Consider the following 15,580-nt stretch of genomic DNA (forward strand, 5'->3'; position numbering starts at 1 on the left):
TAGCCACATTTCGGTCGAAATGTAGGCAAAATTCAAGTGGATGCGCACCAAAACGTCGAAAATATATATTATATGTCGAGTAAACTTGTCAAACTATGTTCATAATTAAGCTTTAACATGTTATAAAGGTGTACAGCAATTGTGAGGACGAAGCGAAACACACACGTCTTTTAATCCATCCTGAAGAAAAGACTTCACCGGAGCAGAGCGCGCATAATCGTACACTTTTTTTTCCTTTCGGCACGCTCAACGTCTCGTGAGCGCGCGATTCTCACAATGAGAACCCCCATTGAAAGCAGGCTTCGCATTGAACACGTACAGACTGTTCCCAGAGCGGTAGTTGTTTGGGAAGGCGTATACGATGACGTCAAAGTTGGGCCAACTTTTTCCATGACAAGAGAGACTTTGGGAGAATGCATGCCCTGAGACTTCTCCTTTACATAGAGACAAAATTTAAACAGTTTTAGAAGCTTTAGAGTGTTTTCTATTCGATAATATTTTTTATATGCATATATTAGCAACTTTTGACAAAACTTTATCCTGTTTTATATGGGTACCCAATTCCTCCAGAAGGGGCAGTAAACAGGGGTAGGCTTAACAGGTTAATGAGCTGGAATTTTACATTTACATTTTTACATTTAAGTCATTTAGCAGACGCTCTTATCCAGAGCGACTTACAAATTGGTGCATTCACCTTATGACATCCAGTGGAACAACCACTTTACAATAGTGCATCTAAATATTTTAGTGTCTCGCTGTGGTTCCCTGACACCCGTACCTTGATGGGGGTGGTGTTGTGGGTGACCCAGCCTATAGAGCGTCCTTCCAGCATGCTGACATCCATGGGAATGGAGAGGGGCTGAGTGGGGATGCCTAGCTCGGATGCCAGGGTAGCGTCTTAAAAGCTCTCTTCGGCCACAGAGTCGAGGAGTAACCGGAAAGATTTTGACTGGTTTCCCCACAGCAAAATGGCATGAAAAGGGGGGCGAGAAAGGGGAGAGGAGAAGTTCTCTATATGGCCCACCAGAATACTTGCTCCTACTGGTGAGCCTGGTCTTTTAGGGGACGGGTGGAGATAAAATCAATCAATCAATCAGCCGATGTCACAAGGTGTTGTACAGAAACCCAGCCTAAAACCCCAAAAAGCAAGCAAAGCAGATGTAGAAGGACGTATGTAGAAATGACCAGTAGTCTCGCAATACAGGCAACTCTTAGTGTGAATCCTGTATAGCCGTTCGGCTGGAGACAGTTCTGCCTAGTTGCATTGGCTCGGGAAAAGGTGAACTGGCAGCATTCGGAGACTATCGGGGACTTTCAGGATGCCTCGGAGGCAAGGTGGAATCCTTGGGAGGGCAAGTGAAATCAAATCCCCTCTCCTTTCTTCATTCCCGTAGTCGCCCATCGATCCGAATGGTCAAAGTGATGAGCAAGTCGAGATCCGTCTGTAGTTTCCGAGGTGCAACATCGTCCTTTACTTATTCCGATACTCAGAGCAGGAACATGTTGAACTGCGCTTCTGGGTTCCAGGCACTCTCAGCTGCCAACATGTGGAAATCTACCTCATAGTCTGTGGGAGTCTTGTCAAAGCTGGAGTAAGTTCTGGGGAGCCTCTCTCCCGGACAATGGTGCAACAATTTTGAACTCTTCTCAAACAATAGCATGGTATTCTTTCACTGTAATAGCTACTGTAAATTGGACAGTGCAGTTATATTAACAAGAATTTAAGCTTACTGCCAATAGCAGATATGTCTACGTCCTGGGAAATGTTCTTGTTATTTACAACCTCATGCTAATCACACTAGCTTACGTTTGCTCAACCCTCCCGTGGTTCTACTGACAATTGAGATGTACAAACTATGGCATAAGGGGGTGCCAAGAAATGGCAATCCCTAATTTTAATTAAGACAATAATGAGTGAGCTAGGATGGACGTAGTCAATATAACTATTTGTTCTGCACTTTTTAGAAGTACAGCGACATAATTCAATTACAAAATTCAATGATTACATTTCTCAAAAACAGGTTATAGGCTACATGTGCACCACCAAATAGGCACAATTAAGAGGTGAAAATAGACCAAATTATTAGGGTGATGTAATGAATTACGCTGGAGACGAGAAGCGGGTACAGGGAGTGAACATTTAATTAACCACGGACATGGAACAGGACAGGACAGCATCTGGACAGGAACACACAGCAACATTAATGCTGACACAGGGATTGAACCAAAGAAACAGACAGATACAGGAGGGGCAATCAACAAGGTAATGAAGTTCAGGTGAGTCCAATAATACGCTGCTGCATGAGATGTTGACCGGAGATGATGCGCAGGTGCACGTGACGATGGTGACGGGTGTGCGTAATGAAGGCAGTCTGGAGCCCTTGAGCACCATAGAGGGAGAGCAGGAGCAGGCATGACAGGTGAGGCACATGGGCTACTAACAGCTTACTACACAACATACACTTAGTATTACATACTTCGCTACAGCATACATATCTCCCTGGCATACTACAAAATTTATGCAGCACCATACAAGACATTTTTGGACTCACCTTGTTGTGCTGTGCTCACTTGAACAGGAAGGTGGTTCGGCAGTCCTTTGTAGAAAAATTTTGACAAAACTTTGCCATCAAAATCTGGCATTTCTGGATTTATGGGGCTTTCAAGACAACTGGGAACTCAAAGAAAAAAAGTTGAATCATGATGATGTCCTCAGGTCGTAGCTCTAGAAAGAGGCCGGAAGTAAGATGAAGTTCAAAATGTATTTTCCCAGTTGTAGCTAATTTCTCCCGGGTCCCCAGTTGTCTTGAGCTCACTAAAGTCAGAATTTGCAGTTCCGATTTAACAGTTGAATGTTTTCATTTTTAACTCGGAAAAGAGACCCTTAATCTTAGACTTGGGACCACACAGCCACAGCCACTCCACTGAATAGCAGCCTAATGATTGCCTTGCAATGCTTGCAGTTAGCCGCTGATTCCTTCCAAACCACTCATTGCTGAATTTGCAATTTCTAACTTCTGTGTAATGTTTATGTCCAATGGCCGGTGAGCACAGATACCTTTTACTTTTTATCTTTTATCTTCATATGACAAGAATTAACTTCTTTCGACAACATCCGGTGAAATTGTAGAGTGTGAAATTCAACAGTAGTAATATCAAACATTCATAAAAGTACAAGTGTTATACACCATTCTTTCGCTTAGAATCTTGGTAATCGAACCCCTTTGTCCGATTTACAATAGGTTTAAGGCGAAAGCATAGCATTTGATTGTCTCAGGACAGCACCTCACCAAATTCCTGCATTAACATGAATTCATAACCTGCACAGGTGTCACAAAAATAATAATAAATCCCTTTCCTTTGAAGATCTTCATCTTTTTGCAATCCAAAGGGTCCCAGTTATACAGTGAATGGTCATTTTGCTCGATAAAGTCCTTTTTTATATACCAAAAATGTCAGTTTATTTTGCGTGTTTGATTCAGAAATCCACCTGTTCCAACTTGCCCAACATGCCTACATGTAAAAAGTTACCTGTTAACCTCGTCCAAACAATTCCAACAACGTTTCTAATCCAACCGCAGGTACCCTAATATGTAAATAATCAATCAAATCTGCGACAGAGTATACTGTGTTCAATACCGGAGAAAAGAATGAGGAGCGTGCACTCATTCATGCTCACCAAAAGACTAGAGTCCTTCTGAGGGATACGTCGAAAGAATGCGATTACTTCTTCATTTTTCAAAAAACAAGCATGAAACAATTTCTAAAGACTGTTGACATCTAGTGGAAGCCATAGGAACTCCAATCTGCGTCCTAATCTTTAGACTTTCCCATAGAAAAGCATTGAAAAGTCCAATGACCTAAAAAAAATGCCTGAATGAATTGTCCTTAGGGTTACCCAATCAGTTCTGTTATACTCACAGACATTATTTTAACAGTTTTAGAAACATTAGTGTTTTCTATCCAAATACTACCATGCATATGCATACCCTAGCTTCTGGGCCTGAGTAACAGGCAGTTTACTTTGGGCAACTCAGTCATCCAAACTTCCGAATACTGCCCCCTAACCTTAAAAAGTTAAAGGATTTACCAGTAGATTGTCGACTTGATGCATAATGATGGAAGTATGATGTTGACATGATCAGTCCAATCAAAGCTACTGTAGATATAATGTGATTTGCCATAATTTTATCTGTGGCCAATGACCTTGAGCCTTCTTGGATGGGCACTTCTAATGTAACTCTAATGTAACACCCAAGGGGCTAGAACTTTAGAGCTCTACCATTAGACTTGGCGGTGATGTAGTGTCCCCATGAGTGACAGAACACTGAGCCAATCACGGCGCAAAGCTCCGTATTTTCTGCTGGCTTGCTCCACCACCACAGAAAGCACTGAGCTAGGTTGAAACACCTGCATTTTGGAGCTGCCTTACTCAAGAAAACAAAAAAGAGACCATGTTTGTATGCGGCTATATTAACTCAATGATATAATTGATATATATATATATATATATATATATATTTACATTGTTTGTAACTGATATGTGACACGTATTAATGCCAAAATAACATTTTTTTGGGGCAAAAAATCTGGTGCTTCAAACATTGTGAATGACGGGTCGCCACTGGCGTAAAGTAACCTTCTGTCTTATGTAACGATACCAAACATAACATATTATGTATAATCTGACTTTCATGGATTTATATTTACTATGTTACATCTAGTCAGAGACCAGACTGTTCTCTGGGACAGAAATGGATAACAACTATCTGGCATGAAAACTAGAAAGACTCGTTCCTTGTGGGCTAGCCTTCTACACGACTCAGGATAAGTTTATTTAGAAGAACAAGGTCATCTGCATCATTTAACCTTCACAATGTTATCATATGTCATCAAATATCTCTATGTAAAATTAACACAACATCTTAAAACATCTTAAAACATCTATCTCAGAGGACTAGCCTGAACAGATCCTTTATCATCCTGACCAGAGTTCTATGAACAATCCCATCTCTCTGCTCCTCTCTGCAGTGTCGCAACAACAGAGTAGCAGCAGCAGCAGCAGCAGCAGCGGCGTCTCCATTACATCTGCAAGTGATCTCTTGGAGCACTAGGGAAACATTGTCAGAAAAAAAATAGAAAAAGGAAAGCAGAGTTTTTACTGCATCCTGGCACATCCTGCTCTAATGAGGCCCCCCTCTTCCCTCGACCCATCTGTCCCCAGCGGGACAGGCGGTACCGGGGCCACACGGGGCCCGGACAGCCCCGGCTGGGTGGAGGGGCAATTCAGGGGCCCATCATTAGGAGTCCCTATGATAGCCATTCCCGGGGCCCCTGTGATAACCAACGCACCTCTCTCTGGCTGGTGACCCCCTCTACATGGTACAGTCTCATTAGCTCCGGTTGCAGCAGCTTGTTAACCCTGCTAATTGAAAAGGGGAGAAAGCATAAAAGACCCAAGGAATTTACTGTCCGGTCCCGACATCAAAGGACAGTGTGTTAGGTTGGCGAGGGATGGGAGGGAGGGAGAGTATCGACATTGAAGTATTAGAGGACAGACGAGGCAATATAGGGACTGGAGTTAACAGGTGGAGAATATGAGGAGGATATGGTGTAAGTGTTTGGGGTATGTTGTCACCATAAAGTAGTAGCTTTAGACAGTTTGCCATTTTGGTGAGAAGTTTCAAGTTGAAATGTTGAAAAATTCACACCGTACTTTATGCTCTGACAAATGAGACTTTCGTTTTGCTGAGATACGATCTAAAGTTGACATGTGAAACCTCGATCCATTTTGGAAAGCAGGGGTGGCCTTGAACCTGAATTAGACACTTTTGAATTCACATAGTGTGTCCTAATGTATGCGTTTCTGTGGCATGCCATAGCACGCCCAGCTATCATCACCATCCACTTGGGTGAGACAACAAAAAGTCACATGCAACTATAGTTTCCAGTAAGCAGTGTCTGGCATGGCTATCATGGGAATAGAAGCCCCTGAGTTGGTATGTACTTGAACTCCAGAAGGATCAGGCTAGGATAACCCTGTTGCTCCAGTGGCTTTTCAGAGATTCGGTATAAACCGGGTTCGGCAGTCATCACGAGCAAACTGAGAAATCCCCGAGGTGCGGAAATCTGCTTTGTCCAGAGGAACATGTAATCCATTTACTGAGTCATCTTTATTTGCTTTGGGATCTATACATGTCATTAACATAGTGATTGTTTGCTTAGTCTTTTCTCGTTTTGTGAACATAAAGAAAAATTGGGCCAAAGTGAAGGGCAGTGGTTTAGTGTGGTATTCCGGTATTCCACTAGATTCTGGGCTCACATAATTGAAAGTGAACCACAATAGCAGCCATGAAATCCCCTAATACCAGGTCATGGATTGTCATTCGATGAGACATTGTCAATAAACCGGCCAATTACGCAATATGTTTAGACGTTTTAAAACTTTGGGTTTTCATGATTTCGTTTCAGTTTATCGTTCATTATTGTAGTTTATTCGGTTTTCTTGAAGTGCTTCTCAGAAAGCAGCATGAGAAAAATGGTCTGGTTCATTTTTACTGTACCTAATCTTCTTGTCTATCAGTTTTACTTTTCCATCAATTACACTTTAATTTTGCTATGCCTCTGTAGCTCTTTGAATGTTTTTCCCCCCATTCCTTTTGAACGTGGACTGTTCACGCTCAAGGGTCAAATTAGACTGACTTCATCTCGCGACCCATCTTTTATCTCTGTTTATGTTTTTCATCCTAGAAATACATCAAATAAACTATTACGATATCTTTGTTTAAGATGGAAAAATGAGATTTATGATGGAAAAATACAATCATCAATAGCACAAGTTACTGGTTAAAATAGACTTTGATAGAAATGTGCCTTCTGAAAAAGGTAGTTTGTTGCAGCTTGAATAGCACAATGAAAAGAAGGGCAATTTGAAATTGGTGGTTTATGTTTTGCGCAGCTGCATAATCCAAAATAAAATATGATGAAAGTGCTTAATCTATGTTAAAGGTAACATCATGAGCCTTCCAACTACTGTTTTATCATCCTTTAAATGACCAGTATGATGACATTCTACAATTTGCCAAACATAAACTATGGGTGATGCCCTGTCAAATAAACAACTGAAGCCAGTTTTTAGCTAGACTTATTTTAATTCGGTGCACACTGATGATCCCTACTGTGTTCAGATTAGTAATGACAATTCTCAATGGACTGTCAAAGAAGGAACAAACTGTCAAAGGTACAAATTGTAATTGTTTCCCCCAGAGACAATGTCATAGCACTGATTGAATTCATTCCAACTTGTAAAATTGCTGCTGTCATAAGCATTCCCCCACTGTCATAAACAAGCAAATGTAATTTTACTCATCAGTCAGACAGTCAAACTAACGGACTGTCTTTTTCATAAACTCATACCAGTTATTATTATTGTTATGTATAAAGGTGTATTTTAATGGGACTTTAAGATGGGATTGGTCAATGACTGACAATGATCCAATACATATCACATACACAAATCTATGCTCACCTCCCGAGGAGATATCTTGTTATTGTGACTAAATGTGAATTTCCCATCAAAACAACCAAGTATATGCCACAGAAAACCTCTTAAGACTCATGCCTGCCGTGCAGTCACCTTCATCTGGTTCTAATCAAGCCAGCTTAATGTACGGCCCCAGCCCTTTCAGTTCCCTCTGCCTGTTCCAGTGACAGTTTAATCTTATACCGCCAGCAGTATGCAGCAGTCAAAACTGTCAATTGTACTTGTGTAACCCGCATGGCTGAGCCATAGCCTTGTTCACTCACGCTAGCCTACATATATGACTGTGCATTGTTGGTGAAGGTATGTTTCTACCACCATGATTTGTGTAAAATGTTACTTTTTTATAGCGTGTCTATATGTGATTCTGAGGCTGTCCTAATACAGTACATGAAGTTACCTTTTTGAGTCATTACATTGTACATTTGCTATGTTCACTGGTAATAGGCTTTATGATCTATTTCAAAAAATGAATTAAGAAATTAAGAAATGTTTAAAAAAAAGCAATACTGTGTCTATCTATACATAGTATCCATATATTAGCAGAGTTATTTTTTTAAACCAAATATCATGTTGTCCTAACAATACAAAAACAACATTTTCTGGAGCAAATATGGACATTTAACCCAGCACAATGAGTTCAGCAAGACAAAAACCTTTTATTTTGGATGTTTTATATCCATCACAAGTCTCTCGCCACAATCATGCGGCCATAAAAATGGAGACCATGCATGAAAGATGTATTACAGGGACTGAACAGCAAACAAGGACTCTATTGGAGGAGGGCAGTTACATCATGCCTAGTTAGTAAGAACAACATGGTCAGGAGGTTCATAAACTATCCTTGTTGCCTGACAGTCACTGACTAGCAGCGAGTCCATAGGCCAACTGTGCTGTCTGCACAAGAGAGGTCCTCTGAGGACATGGAAACTATGCAAACGTGTGTGTGTGTGTGTGTGTGTGTGTGTGTGTGTGTGTGTGTGTGTGTGTGTGTGTGTGTGTGTGTGTGTGTGTGTGTGTGTGTGTGTGTGTGTGTGTGTGTGTGTGTGTGTGTGTGTGTGTGTGTGTGTGTGTGTGTGTGTGTGTGTGTGCGTGCATGTTCATGAGATACATGACTTACATATCTGAGATATTTACTTAAAATGCCAAACTTAATGCTTCTCATTGCCACAATAACTTATTGTCAATGAATCTGAAAATGTACAGTACCGGTCAAAAGTTTGGACACACCGACTCATTCAAGGGTTTTTCGTTATTTTTTTACTATTTTTGACATTACTATTATTCTACAACAACATAAAAACTATGAAAAAACACATATGAAATAATGTAGTAACCAAAAAAGTGTTAAACAAATCTAAATATATTTTATACTTGAGATTCTTCAAAGTAGCCACCCTTTGCCTTAATGACAGCTTTGCACAGTCTTGGCATTCTCTCAACCAACTTCATGAGGTAATCACCTGGAATGCATTTCAATTAAAGGGTGTGCCTTGTTAAAAGTTAATTGTGGAATTTCTGAGAACAACATTTGAATTTTAAAGCCATGAAGCCCTATGTGTATGTTCTCACATGCTATTATGAATACAGTGTTGCTTTGTTTTGTGGTAATGTCGGAGGTCAGGAGGAAAAGGCAATGTGAGAAAAAGTGTCTGGGCCTAAAATGGCATACGTTCCCTTCGGGATTACAGACATGATAATGTTATGTTAGACCTGACGAAAGACACATCGGAGAAGAAAACATGCAGAACATCATGTAACAAAACATCACCAATCAACAATATGGGATAATTTCAGCCTTGTTCACACTGCAAGCCTTAATTATCAAATCCGTTTTGTTTTTCCTAACCGATACCTAGCTTCCTGTCCGGATCCCAACCTGTCAGCCTGATTGTAGCCATACCAGCCTCGAAGTCGTTCGTTTTATCATTACCTCAATATATTAATATAATCATATGTCTGTAGAGTTTTTTATCATACATTTTAAAAATTGTGTTTATCCGTTCAGTTAGTGATTTTTGTAGTTTGCTTGTGTTCTGTGCCTTTTTTTGTCACTTAGCTAGCGGGCAATTCCCTTACCAACCATGGCACTGCTTTACACAAAGTGCTTGCAAGAGCTGCCAAAGATAACAGTGACGGATGTACATCGTCTGACTAAGACAAGTAGAAAAGCACCGACCTCCAAGTTGGAAAAAGGTCTCCAGTTACCTTTTCAACTATGAAGGTAAATGTAGCCAAGTTGCTTATCAGACCAGACAACGACGTTTACTCAAAGTTGTAACGTAGTTTAAGACATGCCTTTCACAGTAACAAGCTAACATTATGATTGATCATTCTTTTTATTCAAAACAGTTTCGAACAGGGACAAAGTCACAGGAGAGGTCAGCATAAGGGCTTGCTGCGACAGGTCCATGAGGAGAAATTAGAGTGTAGGGTGAAATATCAGCTTTTTGTGACACACACTGTCAGAGATGAAGCCTAGTCTTAGAGTAAGAAGTTCCTGTCAAGGGAGATCTGCATTAAGAGGCATTGCTTAGTCTAGGACTAGGTTTAACCCATGTCTATGAAACAGTTCTTAGTGTAGTGTAGTAATAGTGTAGTAAGTAATTGTTCAGTCGTCTTCGTTGCTGTTTATGTAAACTATGTTCTGTTGTATGCATTAGATTACATTTTACTTCTTATGGCTGCAGGGGCAGTATTGAGTAGCTTGGATGAAAGGAGCCCAGAGTAAACTGCCTGCTCCTCAGTCTCAGTTGCTAATATATGCATATTATTATTCGTATTGGATAGAAAACACTCTGAAGTTTCTTAAACTGTTTGAATGATTTCTTTGAGTATAACATAACTCATATGGCAGGCAAAAACCTGATAAGAAATCCAAACAAGAAGTGAGAAATCTGAGGTTGGTCGATTTTCAACCCAAAATCAACCCGATTTTCAACCTATTGAATTCACAGTGGGATATGGATGAAGTTGCACATCCTAGGGCTTCCACTAGATGTCAACCGTCTTTAGAAACTTGGATGAGGCTTCTACTGTGTTGTGGGCCTGAATAAGAGCTGAATGAGTCAGGTTACTGGCAGAGAGCCATTTCCTGTTCACGAGCATTCCACATGATATCGACCTGCGTTCGATTGCTTCTCTAGACACAAAGTAATTCTCCGGTTGGAACTTTATTGAAGATTTATGATAACAACACCCTAAAGATTGATTCTATACTTAGTTTGAAATGTTTCTTCGAATTGTAATATAACTTTTTGAAGTTTTTGTCCAACGTTCGGCTGGACCTGCACGAGCATTTGGATATGTGTACCTAGCGCACTAACAAAAGTAGCTACTTGGACATAAATAATGGACATAATTGAACAAATCAAGCATTTATTGTGGATCTAGGATTCCTGGGAGTACATTCTGATGAAGATCAAAGGTAAAGGAATATTTATGCCTTGATTTCTGGTTCCTGTTGACTCCAACATGGCGGGAAATTTAATTTGTTTTCTGAGCGCCGTCTCAGATTATTGAATGGTTTGCTTTTTCCGTAATAAAAAAAAAAATCTGACACAGCGGTTGCATTAAGGAGAGGTATATCTATAATTCCTTGTGTATATTTATGATGAGTATTTCTGTTGAATCGATGTGGCTATGCAAAATCACTGGATGTTTTTGGAACTAGTGAATGTAACGCGCAATGTAAACTCAGATTGTTTTATATAAATATGATGTTTATCAAACAAAATCTACATGTATTGTGTAACATGAAGTCCTATGAGTGTCATCTGATGAAGATCATCAAAGGGTAGTGATTAATTTTATCTCTATTTGTGCTTTTTGTGACTCCTCTCTTTGGCTGGAAAAATTGCTGTTTTTCTGTGGCTTGGTGGTGACCTAACATAATTGTTTAGCCTATTTGTAAAAGCCTATTTGAAATCTGACACTGTTGTGGGATTAACAACAAGATTACCTTTAAAACGGTATAAGATGCATGTATGTTTGAGGAATTTAAATTATGAGATTTCTGTTGTTTTGAATTTGGCGCACTGCACTTTCACTGGCTGTTGTCATATCATCCCGTTTGGGATTGCAGCCCTAAGAAGTTTTTAAACCAGGGCAAATAACCTTACACCCGTATTGCTGTAATGAATTTAGTGGCTGTTGCATGTTGCGCCAGTATCTTCTGTTTGCAGATCGTGACACATGTTGAGTAATTTTATAGTATAATAATTGTATATTTATATCCCCACATAGGTTGTACTGAAGCCCTATGAGCCAGTAACAATGGCACAACATCACTGTTCATGTGTTGCTGGCACTGCATTACACAACCACACAATTACATTACTATTCCAGTCTTCACACTGTTCCCAGATGGAAACACCAGTCGTTCCACCTGTGCACAGCTGCACAGAGGCCGAGCAGTCAGCAGTGGCATAAGCCAAGGACTATGGTATGTTTTAATAGCTATACCACATATCAACATCAAATGTTTATAATAACATAATGCTAAGAAATTATTTAATGAAAACTTAACTCGTCTCATGATTAGATTTAGAATAGTGCCCTTGTACTGTCTTTTTACAGGGTCTGAAACCTGGGCCCATAGGCAAAATTATCATCACCAAGCCCACCAAAAAGCGCATGGCAGAAGGAGGGATGAGGTGAGTATTCCCTAATAGCCAATATAGTATGTAGTAGCTGGTCATGTCCTATTACACTTTAATTATATAAAATGATTTAATTTCAGGTGGTCAAATGCACAGCACCAACAGCTGACGTGAAGAGAGGACTGGAGTTGGAGATGGAAGCAGCCAGTGAATACTGCAAGATGCAGAATGTCAACTTCTCATCCTGTGGCCTCACCTGTTCTCTTGTCACTGTAAAAAATTAACTCTTCATGACATTTTGTGTTTGGCGTATAAGCAGTGCTATTTATTATCAATAAATGGACAACAGGGTGTTTGACAATGTGGATGGTCACAGCAGGACTGTATCTGTGCATCTGATCCTACAAATCGATTCAGCTCAAAACGACTTCTCACAGTCAACTCCTCTATTTTGTTCCGTAGGTCCTCAATTTCTCTCTGCATCTATTCCCTCTCAATCAAAACCAGGTCAACTGCAGGGGGCCCAGGCACTGCACAGTAGTCGTGGTCATGGTAGCTATCCATCTTTTCACCCTCTCCATCTTCAACATGGTTGTCCTCTACACATTCAGACCTTGGTCTCTCCCTTCTTTCCCAAACACTTTCTATTGCTTGGACATGGTAGTTAATATATTCCACTGGAATAGCAAAGGTACTGCTCCCTTCTTCAGACGGCGAAGCCCACGAGAATAAATAATAACGTTAACTAAGGTACTGGTAGCTAACGTTTGCTAGCTAAGAGACAAAAAGACAGAACACAATTGAATTACAAAAATCACTAACTGAACGGATAAAGGGGTAATGATAAAACGAGCGATTTCGAGGCTAGTATGGCTACAATTAGAATGACAGGACACGATCTGGACAGGAAGTTATGTATCGGGTAGGATGTTGAGCGGAAGTGGGCGTTGCTACGTTGTGCAAAATATCTATTCGGACTGTCCAAACAGCAAGTTACAAGTGACCAAATTGGATTTGTGTGAGTTCAGACAGCAGTCATTTGCTGACATGGCTATGCTAGTTGTCATAGTAATGACGGGTGTGTGCGGAGTGGCGTAGGCTGATTGGTGGTGGTGCTCCAGCTTCATATCACTCAAAAGTCATGCAGCAAGCTAAGGTGACAACAATGCTTATCATGGACATATCCCAGTTGCTATGAATGTTCAAAATCATAGTGTAAGAATACATTTAAAGCATCAAAGGATAAGATGATCCAACTGTCAAAACAAGTCCTTTTTGGCTAGCCTCAGCTGTGGGTGGATTGGCCGTCTGGAAATTCTGGCAAAAGCCAGAAAGTCTATTTCTCTGTTGTCATATTTGTCTATATTGAGCATTTGGCAACGATCGGCCCATCTATCAAGACAGGCCAACCTGGTTTTCTGCTAGGTTGAGCTGAAGTGGCACAAATTCAACATTCAAAGTCAAACGTGTGAGTGAGACCCTTCTCTGACTCTGTCAGTACTCAGTTAAAACAGAAAAATGGAAGGGTGTATACAGTATATACAGTATTTCATACCTACTATAGTAGACTAATTATTAGAGTAATAACACATAGGTAAGGCAGCTACTAGAAAGTGCTTTTTACTAAACACAAGTCATCATGTATTACAATAAAGGTCAATTTGGGGACTGTCTGTGTATATTTACTTCTGAATTTCAGTCTCTTCAACTCAACCAGTGAGTTCATGAGCTGTAGTAACAAGTGACTCTGGTGTCAGATTACATTACATAGCCACTGCACTGAAGGCTGGAAAGTCCCGCACTGAAAGGCTGGTCACTTCTTGGCAGAAAGAGACACCTACACGCCAGGCACTGTCAAACGGAGCACAGCGTTGGAAATCTATCCGTTTCACATAAACTAGTCCCTGCATCGTTCTTTGACAAACACAGAAGGTTGTATATTGATTTCAATAGAAGAGAGAGAGAAAGAGAGAATACCAGTTCGTTAATGTAGCCATTGCAACCAATAGAATGTTATACATATGGGGGATACAACCATCCCAGCTCTACAGATTTTGCTGTGAAGAAACAGAATCATTAGATCATTTGTTTTGGTACTGTCCATGCGTTTTTGGTCGTAGTTTCAGGAATGGCTGAATAATTGCATTTACCTGGAGCTAACTCTGCAAATAGCACTGTTGGGTGATTTGAGAGTCATAGTCAATCGATCAATAATATAATAATACTCTTAGCAAAAATGTTTATCTTTAATTTACAATCTGTAAAACCTATAAGAATAGAAAGGTTCAGAACCTTTGTGAAACATCACAGCACAGTTGAAAAATATATGGCAAATAGAAATCAAAATGGCATGGTCTTCAGAGATAGATGGGAGGGGTTGAGGGTAGTGGAAGGATGAGACTAAAAAGAAACAAAAGATACCTAATGTAAAATTTACTGTGTCAGTAAAATCTATATAGTATGGATAAGCTGGAAGTAGAAGCCTAAGCACATTAGTGTACTCCAATTAGAGGAGGGCTGGAGGGGTTAGGGGAAAATAATAAAGGAAATATATATATATATACCGTTCAAAAGTTTGGGGTCACTTAGAAATGTCCTTGTTTTTGAAAGAAAAGCACATTTTTTGTCCATTTAAAACAACATCTAATTGATCAGAAATACGGTGTAGACATTGTTAATGTTGTAAATGACTATTGTGGCTTGGAATGGCTGATCTTAAATGGAAAATCTACATAGGCGTACATAGGCTCTACTAACAATTCCTTCGACCTCATGGCTTGTTTATTACTCTGACATGTACTGTCAACTGTGGGACCTTATATACAGTTGAAGTCGGAAGTTTATACACACGTTAACCAAATACATTTAAACTCAGTTTTTCACAATTCCTGACATTTAATCCTAGTAAAAATTCCCTATCTTAGGTCAGTTAGGATCACCATTTTATTTTAAGAATGTGAAATGTCAGAATAATAATGGATAGAATAATTTATTTCAGCTTTTATTTCTATCATCACATTCCCAGTGAGTCAGACGTTTACATACACTCAATTAGTAGTACCTTTAAATTGTTTAACTTGGCTCAAGCTTCCCACAATAAGTTGGGTGAATTTTGGCCCATTCCTCCTGACAGAGCTGGTGTAACTGAGTCAGGTTTGTAGGCCTCCTTGCTCGCACACGCTTTTTCAGTTCTGCCAGAAATGTTCTATAGGATTGAGGTCAGGGCTTTGTGATGGCCACTCCAATACCTTTACTTTGTTGTCCTTAAGCCATTTTGCCACAACTTTGGAAGTATGCTTGGGGTCATTGTCCATTTGGAAGACCCATTTGCAATCAAGCTTTCACTTCCTGACTGATGTCTTGAGATGTTGCTTCAATATTTCCACATAATTTTAAGAATGACGCCATCTATTTTGTGAAGTGCACCAGTCCCTCCTGT

Source organism: Oncorhynchus gorbuscha, unplaced genomic scaffold (genome assembly GCF_021184085.1).
Source record: "Oncorhynchus gorbuscha isolate QuinsamMale2020 ecotype Even-year unplaced genomic scaffold, OgorEven_v1.0 Un_scaffold_50:::fragment_4:::debris, whole genome shotgun sequence".
In the NCBI taxonomy this organism is placed as follows: domain Eukaryota; kingdom Metazoa; phylum Chordata; class Actinopteri; order Salmoniformes; family Salmonidae; genus Oncorhynchus; species Oncorhynchus gorbuscha.